This window comes from Macrosteles quadrilineatus, unplaced genomic scaffold, assembly GCF_028750875.1.
Source record: "Macrosteles quadrilineatus isolate MER2022 unplaced genomic scaffold, UCM_ALF_1.0 Scaffold_1__1_contigs__length_201487025, whole genome shotgun sequence".
In the NCBI taxonomy this organism is placed as follows: Eukaryota; Metazoa; Arthropoda; class Insecta; order Hemiptera; family Cicadellidae; genus Macrosteles; species Macrosteles quadrilineatus.
Genome location: NW_026542594.1, coordinates 178,222,700 through 178,248,701, shown reverse-complemented (window position 1 = coordinate 178,248,701; position 26,002 = coordinate 178,222,700). Strand labels below are relative to the sequence as shown.

The 26,002-nt window shown below is 32.8% G+C and overlaps 1 protein-coding gene across 2 annotated transcripts in view; it reads right to left on the bottom strand.

The window, feature by feature from the left end:
- Positions 1–953: 953 nt before the first annotated feature.
- LOC128990730 (zinc finger protein 85-like) overlaps positions 954–26,002 on the bottom strand; it is a 75,132-nt gene continuing 50,083 nt past the window's right edge. For both annotated transcript variants that reach the window (XR_008490560.1, XR_008490562.1), the window contains one exon: positions 954–1,096. The gene's annotated coding sequence lies outside the window, so the exon portion shown is untranslated. The remainder of the gene's footprint in view (positions 1,097–26,002) is intronic.

Below are 26,002 nucleotides of genomic sequence, written 5' to 3'. Positions count from 1 at the left end.
TAAAGTCTCTCTCTTGTATGAACCAATGAATGTCTCTCCATATCGCGTTTGGATTTAAAGTATTTTTCACATGTAGAGCACTTGTAAGGTCTCTCTCCTGTATAAACCAATGAATGTCTCTCCATATCGCTTTTGGATGTAAAGGATTTTTCGCATGTAGAACACTTGTAAGGTCTATCTCCTGTATGAACCAATGAATGTCTCACCATATCGCCTTTGGATTTAAAGTATTTTTCACATGTAGAGCACTTGTAAGGTCTGTCTTATGTATGAACCAATACATGTGTCCTTATATCGCCTTTGGATGTAAAGGATTTTCCACATGTAGAGCACTTAAAAGGTCTCTCATCTGTATGAAACCATACATGTTTCCTTATATCGCCTTTGGATGTAAAGGATTTTCCACAAGTAGAGCACTTAAAAGGTCTCTCATCTGTATGAAACAATGAATGTATCTTCATATTGCCTTTGTCTTTAAAGGATTTTCCACATGTACAGCACTTGTAAGGTCTCATTCCTGTATGAACTAGTGTGTGTCTCTTCATATAGTATTTTGATGCAAAGGATTTTTTGCATGTTGGGCACTTATAGCGATATATCGCAAAATGGATCAACAAATGTCTTTTTACATGGTGTTTTTGGAAAAAAGTTTTCCCACATGCCAAACATTTAAAGGGACGCTCTCCCGTGTGATACAATATATGAGCCTTCATTGCGGATGGAGTTGAACAACTTTGCACACATATTGGACACTTAAGAGAAAATCTTTTGAAGCAAGTTAACATTTCTACTTTTGCAATTTTATATCTATAAATCTTATCACATAAGCTAGTAACTAATTAGAAAAGTCATAAATTCGTATGTAACTAAAACTTGTTTTTGTAGGCCTTGTTAAGTGGCTAGTAACTACATGATAGGCTACCTCTTTTACTCAACATTGAATCACTTCATAGTCAAATCTTGCAATGCGTATTAGATATTTTTACAATACACTTGAGGGAATTTCTTTTTTCTCGTGTCTTCTTTATTCTTCTTTTGCATTATATTACTTCTTAAATCAATTTAATCAGTTGTTTTGATTATTTTTTGTCTCGACCTAAAACAGAAATGTTTATTGAAACTCTAGTCAAACAAAACAAATTGTTTTATTAAACTTGTGTAGGGAAACATAACATTTGGAGTGGTTCTTCAAAGTATTACATCAGGGAGTATATCAATTAATTAGTTCTTTTAAAGTTGTTAAACTATATTCTCCTCTCTTTTTGTCTTCTCTTCTAAGAAAGATCGTACCTTATTAAAACATTTATTAATCTATTCAAATGGTTTGAACAATCAATTAACAATATTTAAATTTCTACTAGCGTGAGAACATTAAAAGTATCCAAATATAGGGCTTAACTGTTTTTCTCAACATAAAAAAATGCCACTAACCATTAACACCTCAAATCCGAACACCGCTTAATATGAATCACCTGTTGCAGAGAAAACTGTTCCGTATTTAAAATAAAAGAAAACTATCTATTATTCTTATTCTGTAAGGAATTTGTGTACAGCAAAACAATTTTATTTATGAACCCATTTTTATGGTGTAATTGTCAAATTAAATGGAATTCTCTGTAGAAGTCATGGAATAATTTGTGTCACGCTCAGTTTAGTGTGCTTCACTCTTTTGTATTTTAAAGTTTCCATGTATTTTTAAAGATCAAAGTAATAAACGGTATCAGCATTCTGACACATACTTTCTCTTATAAGCTTGTCAGCAACCTTTATCATAGTAAGCGGTGAGAGTAAATATGATATTTTATGGTTAAAAATAACAAAAGTTTCAATAACTTTTTATCCGTAATTGTTATAGCAATGGGGAGTTGTACTATTTTTTTTTTAATTTTAAGGACCATAACATATTAACTTTTATAAATACTACTTTTTTCCAAAAATCCGATTTTTTTTATTTTATTGTTTTTTATAGGAAAATGACATAAGTTATAGTCACTTTTGAGCCTTATTTTTTACGGAAATGGGATTTCTACCATTTTGTTCGGAATTAAAAGGACTATAACATACTAAATCTTTTAGAAAATCGTTCAGGCCATTTTCGAGAAAATTATATTTTGCCGTTGTTTTATGGGAAAATTCCCATAAAAAATTAAAAAATAAAAAAATAAAAAAACTTTCAACATTTTTAGGACCATAACATACTAAGTTAAATCAAAACCATGTTTCTTAAATCCTATCGTTATTATATGGGGTTTTATGGGAAAATAACATCATTTATAATAGTTTTGAACCATAACTTTTACAGAAATTGTATTTGTACCATTTTGTTCAGAATTTAAAGGGCTATGCCATTGTACATTTTATGTAAATCGTTCGGACCATTTTTGAGAAAATCCGATTTTCCGTGTTTTTATGGGGTTTTATGGGAAAAACAAACATTAAAAGTCTAAATTAAAAAAAAAATTAAAAAAGGCCTGGAGATATCAGGGATTAGTACCTACATATCAAGTTTCATCAAAATTGGACTACAGGTGTAGTCTGTAGCTCTTTCATAAAAAAACCCCTTTTCTCTTCTGTAATTTTAATATTTACTTTTTCTGTTTATTCATCAGTTAACTGTCAAAATACAACGATGACTGATGAAATTGGTTTATTCCATCCAGAGTGTTAAGGGTTAAATATCAGTTTATTTCATTATATGATTGTATTTTATTTTCAGATATGGTGGATACGGGTGTTTAACGTTTTCATAGATATTGTTACTGTATGTGTTGTTTTCAATTTTTAATTTGGATTATAATAAAATAACGCAGAAGAAACAATCCAGTGTTTGCGAGGTGGCAACTTAAGAAGAGAGATCGTATGAGAAGAAATCATGAAAATTGAAAGAAATGTACGTGATAATTTTTATATTGCACGGACAGATGCTGTCACAACAGACTTTTTTCACTTAGGAAATCTTACTGAGGACGAGGAATGTGCTTACTGTAATGACAAACTGTTTATTTGTGAAATTAATAAAACTTCCCTGTATTACTATTATAGAAGTCTTTTTTTGAAACACTACAATGCCATCCTAATTTATGGAACTTGATTGTAAGTTTCAACTAACATTATATGGACAATATAAGAAGTTACAACAGTGCTATGTATTTCGCCTAGCAAGTATGGGTATCTTTAAGTAGATATTTAACACGGGTCAAAGTAATAAAGATCAAAGTAATAAACGGTATCAGCATTCTGACACACACTTTCTCCCATAAGCTTGTCAGCAACCTTTATCATAGTAAGCGGTGAGAGTAAATATGACATTTTATGGTTAAAAATTACAAAAGTTTCAATAACTTTTTAACCGTAATTGTTACAGCAATGGGGAGTTGTACTTTTTTTTAATTTTAAGGACCATAACATATTAACTTTGATAAATACTACTTTTTTTCAAAAATCCGATTTTTTATTATTTTATTGTTTTTTTTTAGGAAAATGACATAAGTTACACTTTTGAACCTTATTTTTACGGAAATGGGATTTCTACCATTTTGTTCGGAATTAAAAGGATTATAACATACTAAATCTTTTAGAAAACCGTTCACGCCGTTTTCGATAAAATTCTATTTTGCCGTTGTTTTATGGGAAAATTCCCATAAAAAGACAATAAGAAAAAAATAAAAAAAACTTTCAAAATTTTTAGGACCATAACATACTAAGCTAAATCAAAACCATGTTTCTTAAATCCTATCGTTATTATATGGGGTTTTATGGGAAAATAACATCATTTATAATAGTTTTGAACCATAACTTTTACAGAAATTGTATTTGTACCATTTTGTTTAGAATTTAAAGGACTATACCATACTAAATTTTATGAAAATCGTTCGGACCATTTTTGAGAATATCCGATTTTCCGTGTTTTTATGGGAAAAACAAACATTAAGAGTCTGAATTACAAAAAAATAAAAAGGCCTGGAGATATCAGGGATTAGTCCCTACATATCAAGTTTCATCAAAATTGGACTACAGGTGTAGTCTGTAGCTCTTTCATAAAAAAACCCCCTTTCCTCTTCTGTAATTTTAATATTTACTTTTTCTGTTTATTCATCAGTTAACTGTCAAAATACAACGATGACTGATAAAATTGGTTTATTCCATCCAGAGTGTTAAGGAGTAAATATCAGTTAATTTCATTATATGATTGTATTTTAATTTCAGATATGGTGGATATGGTGTGTTTAACGTTTTCATAGATATTTTTACTGTATGTGTTGTTTTCAATTTTTAATTTGGATTATAGTAAAATAACACAAAAGAAACAATCCAGTGTTTGCGAGGTGGCAACTTAACAAGAGAGATCGTATGAGAAGAAAACATGAAAATTGAAAGAAATGTTATGGAACCACGTGATAATTTTTATATTGCACAGACAGATGCTGTCACAACAGACTTTTTCCACTTATGAAATCTTACTGAGGACGAGGAATGTGCTTACTGTAATGACAAACTGTTTATTTGTGAAATTGATAAAACTTCCCTGTATTACTATTATAGAAGTCTTTTTTTGAAACACTACAATGCCATCCTATCCTAATTTATGGAACTTGATTGTAAGTTTTAACTAACATTATATGGACAATATAAGAAGTTACAACAGTGCTATGTATTTCGCCTCTTTTGGAACAAACATTGTTCTTCCACCTGGGCTTCCTTATTGCTTCAGAATATACGTTGCAGTTTACCATAGAAGTGGCGGACTTACCTACGGCACCACCCCTAAGCCCGTTCGGCCGGCCGTCCCTTTGTGTTTCGCAAAAAAAGGAAAAGGTTTAAACTTAAAATCTATATAAAATTGCCCGTTGTTGGCAAGCTTAATAATGCATTTTTACAAGAAATATATAGTACAATATGAGTACAATTATAAGTTGTATTTATAGGTATTAAGATAAACATATATTTTGTGGTTGAGATATAGCCTAAAAGAATATGAATAGCCTAATTTAATCGCCAGACGCATTGAGGTTCTTGACTTAATTCAATTGAAACGTATTCAGTTAAAATTGGTTAAATATGGATATTTATTTAATGTAATAATATCATATCATATGATATCGTAATTAATAATAAAGAAATATATAAAATAAATAAGGTCTTTATTCATGAGCGAATTTCAGTTATAAAACTATTTTACAAATTGACTCAAGTCAGGATTTAAACTAAACACAACTTCTCATAACTATAAGAAACGAAATGAGATTGTATTTGACATACTACTGTGACTTGTGATATGATAATATTTTTTAAGGTTGTATACGAACCTTAGGGAGCAATTCTGCAGCCTGTGAAGTATTGTGATTTGTTCCTGTGTTAAACTGTACCAAAAACAGGTAGGCATCAATAAAAAGTAGGGGAAAACAGGGATTTGACCAACCTCAACTTGATGTTTGCTGGGAGTAATGTTCTAAACCTGTTAAACACTTTTAATTTTCCAAAAACACGTTTGGATATCTGTTTGACATGGCTAGAAAAAGTCAGCTGTGAGTCAATTGTCACCCCATGAATCTTAATGCTCTTGGAAATTGAAAGCTCTGAGTTATCAACTGCGACTTTGATGCTATGTTTTCCAGCTGCTCAAAGATTGCTGCGTTGACAAAGTGCATAGCAGAACATTTTTCAGGGTTTAGATTTAACCTATGATCCTTAGACCATTCACGAACCTTTCAATGGTCACTACTCGTATGCTGTAATGCTTCCCCAACCAAAGTATGCTGGTATAAGAATACATAATCCCGAAATTCAATACTGATTAAATACATGATATATACAGATTGAACAAGATAGGACCAAGACAACTTTCCTGGGGAACAACTACTGTCTATGCCAGTGACGATGAGAGATTTACTATATCTAATGAAACTCTTTTCCTTTGATAGTTTGCGGAACGCTGTACCACTAAACTTTTTTTAGTTTTTCATTTACTATTATTATTTTCTTCGAATGCATATTTGCAAAATTAAAATGACTAAAAAAGTAAAACAATCAAAAGCGGATACAAAAAATAGTGTTTTCACTTTAATTAAATAAATAAGGCCTATTATTAATACATTTTACATTTTAGATTAAATAAATATAAAATATTGTTCTGCCAAAACAAAAATATAATAATATTACTGCTTTTAACACGTCCCATGTATCATTACGAAAAAGTAATAAGATAGGCCGATTTTTTATTGTGATTCATTTATGAGTACTTTAATCAAGAATTAATCAAATAGGCAAAAATTTGAGCAATGACGTAATTGCCCTATTTATAAACAGCACTTTCGCAGTGGGTTAACGACAAAATACACCATACAGTCATGGACGAAACACTTATGTTAGTATGTGCATTAGAAGCGTGTGGTTATCTGGAACCAAATGTTAACAGAAATCATTGGGTCCATCCCTTCATTTAAACCCACGCCTTTTCCCGGCACCTTCTGTCTGAGTAGTCATTCAGTTTCTTGTCCCACAAACATGGCTTGTCTTTGACCAGTTCTATAAGCTTGTCTGTATCAAACATTGTTTGAACACCACGTAACCGGTAACAAACACACAAAACAAACTAAAAAAAAACATGGGAAATGTCCGAAGAATAAATACAATGAGTGCGGCTGCCGCGCGGTCGAACCGTATCGTGTGGCCATTCTCATAAGACTGCGTATGTCATTCATTCCCTCCAACGAGGCTCAACTTCGAACGGTCGGGGGACGACATGGCGCAGCTCAACCGTACATGCGGCTAAACTTTGCCTCGTGTGGCCACTCTCATTTGATTTAATGTGTTGTCGAACCCCTTAACTTCGCGCGGCTTAAATTCGCGCGGTTAAACCGCCTCGTGAGGCCGGGGCCTAACCACCACGACTGCCGCAGCGCCGCCCGTCACCCGCTGACGCGCCGATCAGTACCTGCCGTCCTCCTAAAATTAATACGTCGACAGTTCCCATGCCGAATTGATTTTGCCATGACCTTCACAAAACATTATGGATAGGCACTTGACAAAGTTGGTCTTTAACTGCCAGAGTCATGCTTTCACCATGGAACATTATATGTAGCAATGTCAAGATGCCACGCTTTTTATCAACAAAAATAATGGTTAAATAACAGCGAAACCAACGTCATATGGCTTATAAGACATTAGAATGTTTACGAAAATTATAATATGGAAAGAGATTCTCCTTTAGCATGTCAAAAGTAAGATGAAAATGTTAGCTGGTCTGTCAGTCAGTATTCTTTATTTTGTGAAAACCTTTATTAAAACAGTATTGAGCTTAAAAGTTTTTGTATATTTTTAATTTATTTATCTCAAATTTTCCTTTTTTTGTGAAATGTTATGTAAATTATTAAAAATGATATTGATATATAGCTTTCGTTACACTACTGTGAAATGGCCTGATTTCGTTACATTTTATCACCTGCGAAAATTCATCATTACATTGTTTACTACGGAAAAATAATGTTTAGTATGCGAAGTAAAATATTTATTATATATTATGTAAAATATTTAGGTCTAACTCTTGACAAAAAATTAAATTGGAAATCTCATATCTGGTGCAAGAGACAGCAAATGGAATTTAAACTTAGTACTGTAAACTCAATTGGCTACTAGGTACGAATTCAAAATTATCTTTGGCTAACAAAATTTTACTGTATAAAGTTATGATCAAACCAATTTGAACATACGGAATTCAACTTTGGGGGACCTCGAGCAAATCGAACATCGAAATTCTTGAACAATTTCAGGCTAAGGCACTGAGAAGAATTATTGGCGCACCCTGGTTCGTATCCAACACTACAATTAGGAATGACTTCAAAATTAAATCAGTGAAAGAAGAAATTACAGATCTTAGCAAAAATTATCAAGAAAAATTAGAATATCATCCGAACAGTCTTGCTGTTAATCTGCTGGACAATAGCCAGTGCATTACCAGGTTAAAAAGTGTTGTGCATGTGCTGGACCTAAGCTACAGATTTCTGTAAATATTTAAATGACTGATCCAATTTTTGGCAAGACTTGTTGATGAACAAGTGCTTGCTTCCTGACATTGTATTGATATATGTTTTACATATTGTTCTCATATTTGAACAGATTGTAAAATAAATTCTGATAAAAAAAAATATGCGAAGTAATGTTTACTATCTTTTTTTTTATTTTGCCAAAGTAAACAAACAAATATTTGTTATTGTTTTGTTAACTGTTTAAATTTTCCACAACCAAAACTGTACAACAAAAGTAAATATTAACTGTTTGTTAATATTTGTGTTACAACCTGTAATATGCTATGAGTACTTTCTTTAATACTACTGTAATGTTTAAGAAAATAATTAGTCTTTGTAGTGTAGCGAAAAAGGATGTCCAAAACAAGAGTGAAAGTGGGTCTATACATATTCTCGACCATTTAAAGTGCTCGATAAATCTCGCACTTCAAACATGGTCTCAAATATGTTATATGACTCACTTCGCACTCTTGTTATAAAATATTACTGAAAACAACTAGTATGTTATAAACTAACCAGTGTGTTTAGCCGACCAAGCAACTGACAACTGTAAGTGAATAATCATGACAAGGAAAAGGTTTGTAAGATGCATCTTAATTTTTTATGAGACTGGTTAATTTTGAATAACTGCTAACATTTTTGTAAACTTAATGTATCATATTTTCATTACAGGACTTCCAACCCACTGTTAAAAAGAGTTTCTGCTGGGACACTTTAATCAATTTGGTAAGCAAATATATGATGATGGTATCAAATATATGATAATCTGATATGAGGAACCAGTATGTAGGCCTAGTGTAATAAAAATCGTGTATGTTATCAAAGGTCAAATTCAAAAACATTTAAAATAATTAGTCTGACAGAGTTATAACTCCAAATTGCAACCAAGTCAGTTTAAAGGTTATTGTTTATAGTGTTCGAGGGTATTTCTGATATATTAAATATTAGCTTGTAGATTCATATACAAAAATGAATAGTACTTGATAGATAAGTGACCAAACAAAGGTTTTAAGCTCAATGAAAAAATACAAAGCCAATTAAATATTGAAAGCCTAGTAATATTATAGGGCCTGCTAAAGATATAATTGGTCTTGAAAAGTTTTCTTTCACTATGGTATGCTCCGAGCTCGTTAAATTTTATAAAAAATAATCAGCTCGGAAGAATAATATCACTCATTTTAGGTATTTCTAGGAAGTACTTTGTACATAGCCTACAAAAACACGAATTCTTTCATGTCAAATCCACAATGGTTAAGTACGAACACTTAGTTTTTCTACCACAATATACTTTACAGAAATTCCTACCTAAAAACAAACATGTTTTTTTTATTATGATTAAACAATTTAGTTTTTGCCTCACAGCTAATAACTGGGACGGGTGGCATCGTCCTATAGTGGACGAAACGAAGTTATTAAGTCTTCCTGTCAGGTCTAAGATCCTTCATGCAAATCTTTGTAAATAAAAGGCTATTTTATTACGAGGTTAAAAAATCTGATTCTTGGACGGTACCACAAATTTATTTTTGTGTGTAGCTCTTATAAAACTATATTCTAATACGTTTCGTGGATGTTTTCGATTTAACGTTATTACGATTTTCGAAGGACTTGTGGTCGTGGTAGTTCATTTGGCTATCGTAGCGTACGTTTAGTTGTTATGTTTAGCTTTTGCTTACAAAACAACAAGAGAAAACAGTGAACAGGCAAACCCAGAGAGAGAACTCAGAGAACATAATTTCAGTACATTTAAGGCATTCGATTTTTGACATAAAGGTCCCAAAATAATTTGTTTACAACAATAATAGGTCTTTTATAAATTACATCTTTCGTCGATCATCTGCTGTTGGTGAAGATCTGAGTTCCGGCAACCTGCATTGGAATTATAAGAAATTCCTGTACTGTACTACAATTTGTTGGTATATTAAGAAGTTAGTGAATTTAGAATGAAATAACTTTATAGCTTACAGAATAAAATCACTTAAGTAATGCGATTCATTGGCACAGCCTTACTCAATGCATATCTTAAACACACTACTCAGCCTCAACACCTAGGTTAAAATAGCATTAACTTACTGAACTTAGCAAAGATATAGTTCACTGATAGGTTAAAAATGAATTTGGACACTAGAACTTCCTTCGATAGCATGAACATATTTTCCAGGATCTGGCCTGGATAATAAGCAAGACTATATGATAAGTCTAAATGGACTTCAAGATGACAATATTCTTACCCAGCTTCGTAGGTTGTGGACACTAAGCATAACGGGACATTCCATATGAAATCAACCAATAAAAAATTATTTTCAACCTGACCATCTTGGATTTTGATGATATTTTAACTGCTGGTCCCATTTTCATCCCACTTTGAAATTTTTATAGTGTACTTACTAGATTACTTTCTTTAACATATGTAATTTTCAAAAAACACTATCTTAATTTTTTTTTTCAAAAACATATTTTGAAATTTTCTAAAAAAATTAATTTTTACCAAAGTAGGTTGAGTTTGGTATTAGATTAAAGGCAATTGAATCCTCTTTGAGCCATTGTGCAACTTGATAGGACCAAAAGAACTCAACCTAGACAATATTTTAGATTTGTGCGCACGGTAAAAAACGCCAATTTTTACCATTTTTAAATATTTATATCGTAAAAACTATAAAAGATAGATTTTTTAAAACATATTTGGATTCAAGACTCAAAATACTACTAGTATGCAAAACTTCATCAAAATCCAAGATGGTCAGGTTGAGAGCCTAGTTGATTTGATATGGAATGACCCTAACACATAAATAAATAATAATATGGTGAAAAATGCCTCTTAGACCTATAGTTATGTTTAGTTATGGCCCAAAAGAAAAAGAAGACACATGTTAAGAGTTAGAGACGGATAGTGTAGTTCTACCCCATCAAGTAAAATAGCCTAAGGTAGGCCCTAACCTACTAAGGTTTTCTTAAAAGAAAGATACCCAATACAACTATCTTGTGGTTATTAATGTTGCAGGCTTGACAGGTTCTTTACAATTAAAACTTGGCGATTTTATTATAGCTATTTATTAACACTGAATAATCTTTATATACAGTAATTACAATCACCTAAAACCTAACTAACCCTATCAAAACCTAGCTAATGCCTATTCTACGAGGCATGTTTTTAAGTAAGTTCCGTTTTTAAATGTCTCCGTTCTAGTGCTGCGATTGGCATTTTGGACATTTGCGCTGTGTATGTGCATCTATTGGCAAGCCTGCACCGTAAATTTCGCATTCAAGAGCATTCAAAATGGCACCGCCAATTAAGACTGCCGCCGACTGTGAAGTGTGTGCTGTAGTTAGATTTTTAACTGCTAGAAGTGTAAAGCCATTTTAATTCATCGAAAGATTAGTGAACTGTATGGCGAGAACATTGTGAGTGACGAAATGGTACACAAGTGGGTAAGGGCATTTAAAGACGGTCCCAATAACGTTTATGATGAGCAAACGCAATGGGTGGCGTCATTACTGTCAGCCCTATACAATTATGATTCCCGGTCTTTTCCTGGTTATCAAAACTGAAGAACAATTTGATACACAAAGAATATCCGGTTCCTGACCTGGATGATGCCTAGTTATTTCATTTCATTTGCGGTTACCAATATTGCACTTGGGATTAATTAAATCCGTTATGTAAGAAAACACGTTTTTTAATCGCACTTGGCCTGGATTTGCTTAACGTGATCAGGAATGGTTGCGGTATTTGTAAAAAACATTTAATGTAAACATGTCAGATAAAATAGGAGATGGGAAAAATAATCTTGATCCAAACAGCCGTTCGTTTTTTTTTTAGATGTCGTACTTTCCAAATACATCGTAGGGGGGAAACTTGACAAAATTCGCACAAAATTGATTTTTTGAACGTCTGTTGTTATTTAACAAAGTAGTGAGACCATAGTTTGATAAATAAAGACACCAAAAAAAACCCCATAAAGAGACCAACCCACCGAATACATTAAAATTATTTGAATCTTAGGTACTCTCGTTTTTCAGGAGAAGGCAACGTAAAATGCCTTCTGGGCCGTGACAAACAGACATACGGGCAGAAATTGAGATAAGACCGGTTTCAACTTCTTCTATAAGTATAAAAGAGGATGTTTGTATATATATTTGGCAGTGATAAAATCAGACACCGCTGAACCGATTGCCACGAAACTTGGTACATACGTGTAGAATTTCATGGAATAGGTTTATACACCATCAATTTCGTGATCCGTCCAATCGGCTCCGCCCCAGTGGCTCTGGAGTTTCCAATGTTAACCTTATGAGAAATGGAATTAATGAATCTTAACAGCTGTTTCAATTAAACAATTTATTTCTGTTCTATGATGTTCAATAGCATTAAAGTTACAAGGATTACCAACAGGGTGCAGCACTATTATTTCTTTTACATTTATGACAACAGCTAATTTGCAACCAAAAGGTGAGTGAGCGTAGCGAACGAACTCCAACTTGGAGGCGAGTTAGCGTAGCGAACGAGCTATCCTGAAGGCAAGTGAGCGTAGCGAACGAGCTAACCTGAAGGCAAGTGAGCGCAGCGAACGAGCTCCAACCTAAAGGTGAGTGAGCGTAGCGAACGAGCTCCAACCTAAAGGTGAGTGAGCGTAGCAAACGAACTTCAACCAGGACGTGATTGAGCCATGCGAACGAGATCATCTTGAAAATTAAGAAGTTAAACGGGGCAAAGCCCGCGGGTTACAGCTAGTTAATGTATAAAAACATAAAAATAACAATAAAATATATAATTCTGAGCAATAAACAGACAAAACTCTAATTTTATTTATATTCATATACAATTCAAATTACTGATTTAATATACCTCATGGAACAACATCTTGTAAAAAGGGCGGAAAAGGCTACATTAGACTAGATAATATGTAATATACAAAAAACACTTATAAGGTTAAACGTTTTAACAGACTTATGAAAAGGCGTGATTAGCATTAGTTTACAGTTTCAGCAATGTAAAAATGTATATTATAATTTTCCTATGAGTTTTAATCTTAAAACCTTTCTCCCGAAAAATGCTGAATTGTTTGATTCACCTTTTAAACATAAACCCAACGATATGCAATGGTAGCATAGGTATGGTAGCTCATATTTAAATGTACCAAAACAGAGAATTACATAGATTTCCAAATTTTCATTTCCATAGAATTTGACCCATACATTTATATTTGGAAAAATAAATTGGACCCACATTGTACAACGTTCAGACAAAACACCCGGTAGTACACGAGTCTACAAGCCATTACCTATCTATTGCAGCCAATTATACAATTGCATCATTCAAAATCCCAAGAAATTACATATACCCCACAACTAATTTGGCAATGTATAGGATATTAATGCATTTTGATATTAAATTGAAATAATATTGCATTGTAGGCTACACTCTTTCGTTTTCATTCTTGTACTTAATTTTATTGTCACTGATTTTAAGACGAAAGTGAAAGTTCCATAGGCCTAATTAGCGCTTTTCCTTTCGGACCCCATTTAAATTGCATTGTTGTCATAACGACTCACTGTGCACCGCTACATTGTTGAAGCAAATTTTTATCAAGTGTTTGTATTAAAATAGAAGTTATATACTGTTAGAAAGGTGATACTCGGACAAACAAGCTTATGTAAATTTTTTTCAGCTACATATAACCAATTCAGTGATACTTAGCAAAATTATTGTAAAAAATCTAAATAAAAAACAAAAAGGTTAATAAAGTTATACGAATTTCATAGTGTTATGGATCTAAATAATGGTGTACAATATACCATCGGAAAGCTATTTTTTTTTCATGATTAATAATCACTAAAATTGTAGGGCAATATTAAAATATGAACCCGAGTTATATAGGGAAATGTAGAAGCGCGTCACACAACTTTGGCGGCCATATTGATTACGTCATAAACATCCATAGAGTGCCAGACAAAATTGTACTTCATGTACTATCTGAATCCAAAAGGGCGCGTTGGTTGCCAGATGTGAAGTTTTTTCAGCTAACACACCCCACTAATTAGCTGTTTGGGCTATTATATAACAGCTGTGTCTAAGGAATGTGTCGACCTTAGTCACTAACAAGACTACAACATCGCGCCAATCATCATTCACTCTTATTTGGACTAAAATACGCAATTAGTGGCGTCCCCATCTTAAATAATTGGTAATTTATTATTACTGTGATGGTGGTCTTGCAGTTAAGTGTAATGGAAAATGTCAGGAAACATGGGACAACGAATCACAGTGCGGGGAGGAACTTGATTAGACGAGTGGATAAGTTTGTGACAAGGAATGTGGCAACAAACATTATCAGTTCAAATCTACAATATAGCAACAGAACGTACAGCAAATTATTATTATTATTATTATTATTATTTAGGTAAAAAAAACTATTGTACATGTTCGAAAATCTGGTAAATTAACTCTTGATAAGAAACTCAACACGCCAGGGAAAACGCAAAAAAGCAGACCAACACAAAGTGCAATTAGACGGGTTGGACATCGTTTTGACGTACATGAATTTGTATTGTACTTCTACAATATTAAGTCGAGTAGTAATAGCTATTTACCTTACAAGTGTAGTAAGAGCGTTTTTACATCACGCAGGTGAATGTTGTGCAACGAGCGGAAGCGAGATGCATAATTTACCTAAGAGAAAACATATATGACGGGGTTTATGGTCAAAAACTGTAAATTTGAGGTACAGTGCTTAGTGTAGACTCGTTTTTAATATTTCTTCAACAAATTATGAAGTAAATTACATGTATTATATATATTAATGGAGTTGTGAAAATCTAAACTTTAACTTAAATCAATATACATTTTTTTTTCGCTTCCGGGTCCCCTTGAGATGTTGAAAAAATAGGCATACAACAATGAAAAAATACACTTTTTTGCAGTCACTAAGGAAATTTCCGCATATTATGTAACACAATTTTAAAGGCTCTCTCCCGTATGAACCAATAAATGTTTCATCATATTGCCTTTGGATGTAAAGGATTTTTCACATGTACAGCACTTATAAGGTTTCTCTCCTGTATGAACCAATAAATGTCTCTTCATATCGCCTTTGGATTTAGAGGATTTTCCGCATGTAGAGCACTTGTAAGGTCTCTCTTCTGTATGGACTAATGAATGTTTCTTCATATTGCCAATGGATGTAAAGGATCTTTGACATGTAGAACACTTGTAAGGTCTCTCTCCTGTATGAACAAATGAATGTCTTTCCATATCGCCTTTGGATTTAAAGCATTTTTCACATGTAGAGCACTTGCAAGGTCTCTCTTCTGCATGAACCAATGAATGTCTCTTCATAACGCCTTTGGATGTAAAAGATTTTCCACATGTAGAGCAATTGTAAGGTCTCTCTCCTGTATGAACCAATGAATGTCTCTTCATAACGCCTTTGGATGTAAAAGATTTTCCACATGTAGAGCAATTGTAAGGTCTCTCTCCTGTATGAACCAATGAATGTCTCTTCATAACGCCTTTGGATGTAAAAGATTTTCCACATGTAGAGCAATTGTAAGGTCTCTCTCCTGTATGAACCAATGAATGTCTCTTCATATCGCCTTTCGATGTAAATAATTTTTGACATATAGAGCACTTGTAAGGTCTATCTCCTGTATGAGCTAATGAATGTCTCACCATATCGCCTTTGGATTTGAAGTATTTTTCACATGTAGAGCACTTGTAAGGGCTCTCTCCCGTATGAACCAATGAATGTGTCCTAATATCGCCTTTGGATGTAAAGGATTTTCCACATGTAGAGCACTTGTAAGGTCCCTGTCCTGTATGAACTAGTGTGTGTCTCTTCATATAGTATTTTGTTGCAAAGGATTTTTTGCATTGTTGTTTGCAATATATGAGCCTTCATTGCGGATTGACTTGAACAACTTTGAACACATATTGGACACTTAAGAGGAAATTTTTTGAAGCAAGTTAACATTTCTACTTTTGCAATTTTTATATCTATAAATCTTATCACATAAGCTAGTAACTAATTAGAAAAGTCATAAATTCGTATGTAACTAAAACTTGTTTGTAGGCCTTGTAAAGTGGCTAGTAGTTACATGATAGGCTACCTCTTTCACTCAACATTGAATCACTTTATAGTCAAATCTTGCAATGCGTATTAGATATTTTTACAATACACTTGACGATTTTTTTCTTTTTCTCTTGTCTTCTTTATTCTTCTTTTGCATTATATTACTTCTTAAATCAATTTAATCTGTTGTTTTAATTCTTTTTGTCTCGACCTAAAACAGAAATGTTTATTGAAACTCAATTTCTAGTCAAACAAAACAAATTGTTTTATTAACCTTGTGTAGGGAAACATAACATTTAGAGTGGTTCTTCAAAATATTACATCAGGGAGTATATAAATTAAATTGGTTCTTTTTAAGATTCTCCTTTTTTTGTCTTCTCTTCTAAGAAAGATCATACCTTATTAAAACCATTTATTAATCTATTCAAATGGGTTGAACAATCAATTAACAATATTTAAATTTCTACTAGCGTGAGAACATTATAAATATCCAAATAAAGGGCTTAACTGTTTGTCTCAACATTACAAAAATGCCACTAACCAATAACACCTTAAATCCGAACACCGCTTAATATGAATCACCTGTTGCAGAGAAAACTTTTCCGTATTTAAAATAAAAGAAAAACTATCTATTATTCTTATTCTGTAAGGAATTTCTCGTGTACAGCAAAACTATTTTATTTATTAACCGATTTTAATAATGTAATTGTCAAATTAAATGGAATTCTCTGTAGAAGTCATGGAATAATTTGTGTCACGCTCAGTTTAGTGTGCTTCACTCCATTGTATTTTAAAGTTTCCATGTATTTTTAAAGATCAAAGTAATACACGGTATCAGCATTCTGTTACATATTTTCTCCCATAAGCTTGTCAGCAACCCTTATCATAGTGTTACAAGTCAGGAGCCCCACGCAACAATAGCCAGGCACCGTCTCAAAAGGGTTGTTTGTTTACACGGATTCCTCCGAACGTGCCAGTGACAGACAATAGACCCATATCAACGGACAACCTCAATAGGGGCTCCAGAACCTTCTACTTCTAAGCCGGTTTGTAAACAATGGATACTCGAACTTTCCACTCTAGAATGATCCACGGCAAACTGATATAAGGGATCGTCTTCCGGCACACGGCAGTTGAGTTGGGAACGGGACGATTGGCACACATTTTTGGATCTTCTGCCCATGGCAGTATTGGCACAATCATTTGAGCGGAATAAGTAGGGTCAACTCGCCTGCTTGGAAAAGGCACGATTGGCCCAACCGCTCGACCAGGTAGATGCCATCGAACGAGGGAGAACGGGAAGTTTAAAATTCCCCGTCAACTCTGTTACTACAGTCATTTGCCGGTAATGTAGCGTATTTTCAAAGAATAAGTTAGGTTAGGTTAAGTTAGGTTAGGTTAGGTTAGGTTAGGTTGAGTTAGGTTAGGTTAGGTTAAGTTAGGTTAGGTTTGTGTAGTTTTATTTGGATCCAGCTAGCGCAGTGACCGTAGCTGCAGATTTGTCGTGCAAACTTACACCTTCCTTACTCCAATAAGCACCACAGCAGGAAATTTGTGGGGACAAAACAATATCCGTTTCCCGCATTCTGGCTACCTGGCTGCTACTTCCTTACCGGTCTGTTGTGCAAAAAATCCTAAAATCCGATTTGTTATTATTTTATTGTTTTTTATAGGAAAATTACATAAGTTACAATCACTTTTGAGCCTTATTTTTACGGAAATGGGATTTCTACCATTTTGTTCGGAATGAAAAGGACTATAACATACAAAATCTTTTAGAAAATCGTTCAGGCCATTTTCGAGAAAATTCTATTTTGCCGTTGTTTTATGGGAAAATTCCCATAAAAACAAAAAGAAAAAAAACTTTCGAAATTTTTAGGATCATAACATACTAAGCTAAATCAAAGCCATGTTTCTTAAATCCTATCGTTATTATATGGGGGTTTATGGGAAAATAACATCATTTATAATAGTTTTGAACCATAACTTTTACAGAAATTGTATTTGTACCATTTTGTTCAGAATTTAAAGGGCTATACAGTACCATAGTAAATTTATGAAAATCGTTCGGACCATTTTTGAGAAAATCCGATTTTCCGTGTTTTTATGGGAAAAACAAACATTAAAAGTCTGAATTACAAAAAAAATTAAAAAAGCCTGGAGATATCAGGGATTAGTACCAACATATTAAGTTTCATCAAAATTGGACTACAGGTGTAGTCTGTAGCTCTTTCATAAAAAAACCCTTTTCTCTTCTGTAATTTTAATATTTACTTTTTCTGTTTATTCGTCAGTTAACTGTCAAAATACAACGAAGACTGATGAAATTTGTTTATTCAATCCAGAGTGTAAAGGAGTAAATATCTGTTAATTTCATTATATGATTGTATTTTAATTTCAGATATGGTGGATATGGTGTGTTTAACGTTTTCATAGATATTTTTACTGTATGTGTTGTTTTCAATTTTTAATTTGGATTATAGTAAAATAACACAGAAGAAACAATCCAGTGTTTGCGAGATGGTATGAGAAGAAAACATGAAAATTGAAAGAAATGTTATGGAACCACGTGATAATTTTTATATTGTACACACAAGAACATAACATCCACATTTGTAACATCCAAGAAAATGAGGATTGACTAACTTCAAGAAACAAGACATCTATTCACCAACCCAATCTACATCATCAACAAACGATACTTCAACAACATCAACACAGGATGAAATGGATTCCACTTAAAAGGACTTCTATACACCATGGAAGATAGTTGTCCTACATAAAGGTACTACAAATGATCATTGGCATTTTTTATACATAGCTTCACATGGAAAGTTTATGACCAATTCCAAATTAGGTATTGATATTTCACAATGTACAACATAAAATAAAAAATGTTGGTTGTATTCAATGTTTACAAAATTACCTTCATAGTGGAAATGGTCAAGAAGTCGTTACAGATTTTCTAACAGAAGAAGATAAATCTTTAGTTTGTTGTAGTAGGCATAATAAAAATAATCAATTTAGTTTTAAAGCTTTTGATGAATGTGATAGTTATTTTGATGGATCGACAAACAAGGGAATTGTCATCACTAATGCTCACTTGATTGAGTTGTTTTTGGAAAATAAATGCTTTACCGAATCAGCAGCAAAGATTTTGTTAACTGCCAAACCTAACGGCCAAGAATTCTTATTTAAAAAGTTTGCAAACGATAGAATCAAAATTGCTATTCAAACAAGTAAGATTATATCATTTGGGGGAAAATCATTCCAGAGGTTACAAAGAGCCAAGCAATATTACGAAAAAATATCCAATGATATTAATTTTTCCGAGCAATTGGTCAAATTAACAAAATGGTTAGAAATGAATTCTATTGATGTGCGTGAATTCGCTGACATAACCTACAACCATTTTAACAAAAAATCTGGGAAAAAATATTTTTTAAAGGACCACCGTCTACCGGTAAAAGCATGATCATTGAAAGCTTAATAAGTTGTCATTTCAATTATACCCGGTTGACGGGAATAAATGAAACTTCATCCTTCAATTTCTCTTCGTTAGTACATTCTAAAGCGTGTTTTATGGATGAAATAAAATTAACAGAGCCTTTATTTGAAGTATGGAAAATACTAGCTGCAGGTCAGAACTTCTTAACTGATGTAAAATATCATGAGAAGTGTGAGATTACAAATTGTGTGTTATACACAGCTTCTAACTATGATATTGAATTATACTGCAAAGTTCCTTCGGCAAAAAAATTCTATAAAAGCTAGAACCTATACTTACCATATTAAACAGCCATGTTCTGAATACTTTAATGTTGCTCCCCATACTTGGGAAATGTTTTGGAATACATATAATTAGTGCTGTATATGAACTTATCATATTGTAAATTCTTACCAATAAATAAAAATGTTAATCCATATTTTAATGTATTTCCTTTGTGTTTGGGTGACAACTAGTGTTTTAATCTTAAAGACGACGGTGGATTATGAAATATGTTAAAGAGAATTGAATATTTGACTATATAAGACTTTGTGAATTATAAAAGTAAAGCCTTTAGGTTATTATCACTATTAAAAATTATACTTGTAGCTAAGATTTCTTTGAGACATACAGATACAGAAGAGCCTGATTACATGCCTAAATAGGCCAATTTAAAATCTAAATGCACTAGAGCGATAGTAATCACTAATCATAAAACTAATCAATCGATAAAATCAATAATAAACAGTAAATTCAGCCGATCAACACCTAAGGCGACAACTCCCCCTTAAGTAGTGTGTGCGTCGACGCCACATCCACTCCATGGATAGAGAGTTTGGTTCATTTGTTAATTTAGATTGGTTGATTAATTATTAATCGATTGATTGGTATTTTTATTTTATTTGTGATTTTAGCGAGTTTTTACTGGATTTTCTGGGCTTATTTGCTTGATACCAAGCCTTTAACCCTAATTTTATTATATTCTACAGTCTAATTCATCATTAAATGTTTATATTAAATTGGTTACCAAAGACTACAAAGTCAAGATAAGGCTATGCCTCTTACGTTTTGAATCGTTTTACTTGCAGAGTGGCAACCACTGGTAATATTTTAATTTACGAAAAACTCTACATTTAAATTACTTAAACGAAATATACAAAAATAAAGTCATAATTTACTTTTATAGAGAAATAAATAAAGGAATAAGTCTGTAGTGTTTTTCAAACTATGTTTGTCATAATAGATTTTTTCCAGTTTTTGCTAAACTGTACAGTTAAAAGCTCTTCAAATGTGGTTTTCCAATCATTTACTAGTATAGTTTAACTAATTTGATGTTAAAATCCCATAAAAAATCACAAAACACAATTTAATTTGCAATAATCTTACCGATAACGTCTGTGAAAATCATGATGATTGCTGAAATATAAAGCTATTGAAAGGATTATGCTGAAATAAACTACATAATTACGTTTATTGCTATACATGTCACGGTAATACATATATTTCAGCCATTAAATATGTTTACCTTTCAAGGATAATTACTATAAAGTTACTTTTTTGCTCCGAGTTGGACTATTTTAAGTCACAGATTGTAGACTTTTAAAGTGTATATTAGTGTAATAATTACTATTTTAGGCTATAATGAGTGTCAAAGGTACTTCATTAACCTTTGGTTAGTTCAAAATTGATGTAAAACAGTTAAAATCCTAACAAAGATCTTTTAAGTTCAAATAACAATCGTAGCATTCATCTAGATGAGGGGAGGTCTTTAGCTGGAGAAAACTCTTGGTATATAATCTGTATTAAGCTAATTATTAAAAGTTTCATTTGAACAAAAAGATGTTATTTCATAGCGGTAGTGTACTATTCTTTCTGTCATTGTTTCCCAAACATTGATAGAATGTGCTGACAAAGAGATTACGCAAGGTCACGGTGCGCTGTTGTACGTCTATTATACTCTAATATGTAGGGCAAAAATCATAGAAATGCCACTTTTTGGGGTAATGGTTTATTGGTAAAGTTCAAACACCATACAGTTTACCATACACAGACCCTTAAACCTCAAGTTTTAGTCGGTTGAAATTTGCATTATCTAATGTTAAATTAGAAAGCTTTAACTTAATTAAAAGGTTATAAAGCTATTAAATCCCAATTATCTATGAATCAACAGTCTTTAACCCATAAAAACTGAGTTTCCAATGCAATTTGATCATTCTGATGGTGTCCTGTAAATCGCCACCAGTGACATTCGCTACCAGTGACAATCGCTACCAGTCCGGCCCGTTCATGGAAAGAGAGTTCGTGGGTGTTGTGATGAGGGGGGGAGGGTGTGTCATACCATGATCACGGCTACTTCATAGTACCAGAATTAGCTAGTTCCGATCCAGAGTAAAGTTAGCGATAAGTCCAAAGGACAGTCAATTTCAAAAGTTAACGTCACAATGTATATTGATGTATTTTTGATATTGATTCTTACCCTATTTGTTTTTAGTCAGTATACGTGGTTTTTTTAACTTATACACTAGCCTGCCTATGCTATCAAAAAGATCAGAAGCTTGTGATTAACTCATTGCAATGCATCAACGGAATGGACTGGTCAACATTAAAATTGTCTTGTGGCATTATATTCTGCATTAATAATAACTAGTGTGTTATTAAAAAAATATATACAGTAAGTCAAAAGGCGACAATGTATGTAGATAACATTTCCTATATTACACAGTACTCCATTCTTATGCAGGGAGGTTGCTTATTTAGTATAATAGTTCTTTTTAGCGAATTTCCCTATAGGGAAGTAGCTATTACCGTAGGTCTCATGGTAACACTTAGGCCCGGGACCGATTTACTTTTTCATTTTGATGTCCCCAGAGGCCAAAAACACCATTCGTTCAAATTTTTATATATGTATATATATATATATATAAATATATATATATATATATATTATCTCTAATATATAAAATTCTCGTGTCACAGTGTTTGTCTGCAAACTCCTCCGGAACGACTTCACCGATCGTTATGAAATTTGGTGTGTAAATTCTGTAGGTATGCGAATCGGACGTAAACTATTTCCCGTTTCGAAATTCTTAAAAGGGCTCCGCCCCAGTGGCTCTGGAGTTTCCCCTGTTAACCTTATGAGAAATGGAATTAATGAATCTTAACAGCTGTTTCAATTAAACAAGTTGGTTCTGTTCTATGATGTTCAATAGCATTAAAAGTTACAAGGATTACCAACAGGGTGCAGCACTATTATTTCTATTACATTTATGACAACAGCTAATTTGCAACCAAAAGGTGAGCGTAGCGAACGAACTTCAACCCGGAGGCGAGTGAGCGTAGCGAACGAGGTAACCTGAAGGCAAGTGAGCGCAGCGAACGAGCTCCAACCTAAAGGTGAGTGAGCGTAGCGAACGAGCTCCAACCCAAAGGTGAGTGAGCGTAGCGAACGAACTTCAACCAGGACGTGATTGAGCGATGCGAACGAGATCATCTTGAAAATTAAACGTAACGGTACTTTCTTTCCATCGGTCTGTCTTAGGGGAAACCTATAACTTAGGCGATACGAAGTTCGCCGGGTCAGCTAGTATATATATATATGTGTCCGTGAACACGATAACTTGAGTAATTTTTATCCGATTTTGATGAAATTTGGTTTAAAGGTGTAAGGCGGGATAAACTTGAATGAGTTCGCGATCCAGCATGATCGGACCATGGAAACAGGGTTTTATGGGGGGTTTTATGGGGTAAAAATTGGTTTTTCTCACTTTTGACCCTCAAAACACAAAATTTCCCAATTTTCCTCTAAACCTTCTTAAAGAGCTTATAAAAACAAACAATTCGGTATATCAAAGTGTTTTTGTACTGTTATTGGTTACGGAGAAAACTAAAAAAATTGTCAATTTAAAATTCCCATGTTATTCTTACGGAGAATATTGTAAAATGTTGTAGTTTGCTTGTTTATGGATATCTTTTGATCAAACTTGGCAAATATATTCATTTTATACTAAGCAATAATTATTTTACTTAAAACACACACTTTATTAGTTTCCTTGTAGCAGCAAACCTAGGTACTCGTTAAACCTAATGTTATTTAAATAGATCAATTGAAAATCAATTCAGCCAAATGGAAATTCGCTAAGACGGCAGGTTTGCTGCGGCGGGGGTATTGTTAGGTTTAGCAATCTATAATATTAAAACGTGACAGGGTTTTTTTATTTCACGATTCTGAATCAACCACTTGACGGATTTTCATGATTTTTGTGTTGAAAGAAAGATAATTTTGAGAACTAGGGAATGTCGAAGCCATAATTTTAGTTTAGGGTCCCAGTTTTTTAGAAATTAAGTTTTAATTTTTTTAAAGTCTAGCAGCCGACGCTAACATTCTAAACTAGCTTTTGGTATGATATAGTTTGCTTAACGCAGCTGTAAACATTCAGCGTTTTCGACACAAATTCAGCACTTGGATGACAAAGAAATGACACACTTACAATTTAATAATTTATACTATGTGTAATGCTATAATCATTGATACGTTCATTTATTCGATAAGACGATGAGAGTTTATTTAAATATACATAGTAAAATACTAGATGTTCTAATTTATATTTTTGAACAGTCTTTAAAATATTTAGTTTGTTTTAGTGCAATATAATTTTTTATAACTAACAGCTGGTTGAATAAAAAAAATTCTATAGAACAATGAGGTTAGTTTATTTACTCTGTGATTTTTTCGTTCATTATAGGAAATAAGTAAAATTCTACAGTAGTACCATTGCTGTATACGAATCGAAGCTCACGAATCTTCAAAAGAAAGCTTATGAAAATTATTTTACTACTCGACTTTTTTAAGAAAAGGTTGGAAAATAACAATGATCACATGATTTAAATTCATCTTGGCAGCTTTTTTCTTTTGAACTGCTTAAACTACAGTATGCTTAAATTAGTAATAGATACAATACATACAGTTTTAATGGATTACTCGATTCCCGTACGTAGGACGGGCTAACAGCTCGTTATTTATGAAATCTAGAGTTCGTTCAGTGGTAGAAAACTTTACCATAAATATGTAATGTGTACCGTACAGACTTCTCTATTTTTACCCCATGCTGTAAATAAAAAATGTGATTAGAATGCTTACATTTGTTTCGATTTTCCGTGTATATTTTCTTGTTATTTCGTCACCATCATGGCAAACCATAAGGTCCATGCTATTTTTTTATTATTTTTAATTCATTTTAAGTAATTATTTTTTCGTTAATTAATTTATCGAGGAATTTTGCACATCTTAAGGAAAATACCTTTCTACCAGTATGCGTAGATTTTAGTATGCGTTACATTAGGTTTGGTTGGATTACAGACGAAAACAGCGAATAGTTTAATGGGATATTGAAAAAATTGTGGGATATTGAAAAAAAATAGGCGTACAATCTAAAAAAAGACACTTATTTGAAGTCATTATGGGACCCTCTATTATGTAACACAATTATAAGGTCTTTCTCATGTATGAAACAATAAATGTTTCTTCATATCGCCTTTGGATGTCAATGATTTTCCACATGTAAAAAACTTTTAAGGTCTCTCTCCTGTATAAACTAATGTCAAATTAAATCAAATCAAAATAGCATTTATTCCGCCAAAATATTTACAAATTACATCATGTTAGTTCCATACAAAAATGTTTACAATATTGTATTGATTATTTTATAATATAAAATTTAATATAAACATACAAATATAAAAAAGCTTTTTACATTCGAGAAATATCTTCCACAAAGAAGGAATACCTCTGTGTGTGGAAGAGAGTCATATTGTATATATTTATATTTTTTAAACTAAAGTGATGAAGGAACAAAGTTATTTTAGAAGAAAAAAACGATTTTGGAATAATAGATACGCTGGAGGGCTTAATCGTAAGTGAATTTAATGCTATTAAATATAAATGAATGTCTCTCCACATCGCCTTTGGATGTAAAGGATTTTCCACATGTAGAGCATTTATAAGGACTCTCTCCTGTATGAACTAATGAATGTCTCTCCATATCGCCTTTGGATGTAAAGGATTTTTCACATGTAGAGCACTTGTAAGGTCTCTAACCTGTATGAATCAATGAATGTCTCTTCATATCACCTTTGGATGTAAAGGATTTTTCACATGTAGAGCACTTGTAAGGTCTCTCTCCTGTATGAACCAATGAATGTTTCATCATATGAGCTTTGGTTTTATAGGATTTTCCACATGTAGAGCACTTGTAAGGTCTCTCTCATGTATGAACCAATGAATGTCTCTCCATATCGCTTTTGGATGTAAAGGATTTTTCGCATGTAGAACACTTGTAAGGTCTCTCTCATGTATGAACCAATGAATGTCTCTCCATATCGCCTTTGGATTTAAAGCATTTTTCACATGTAGAGCACTTGTAAGGTCT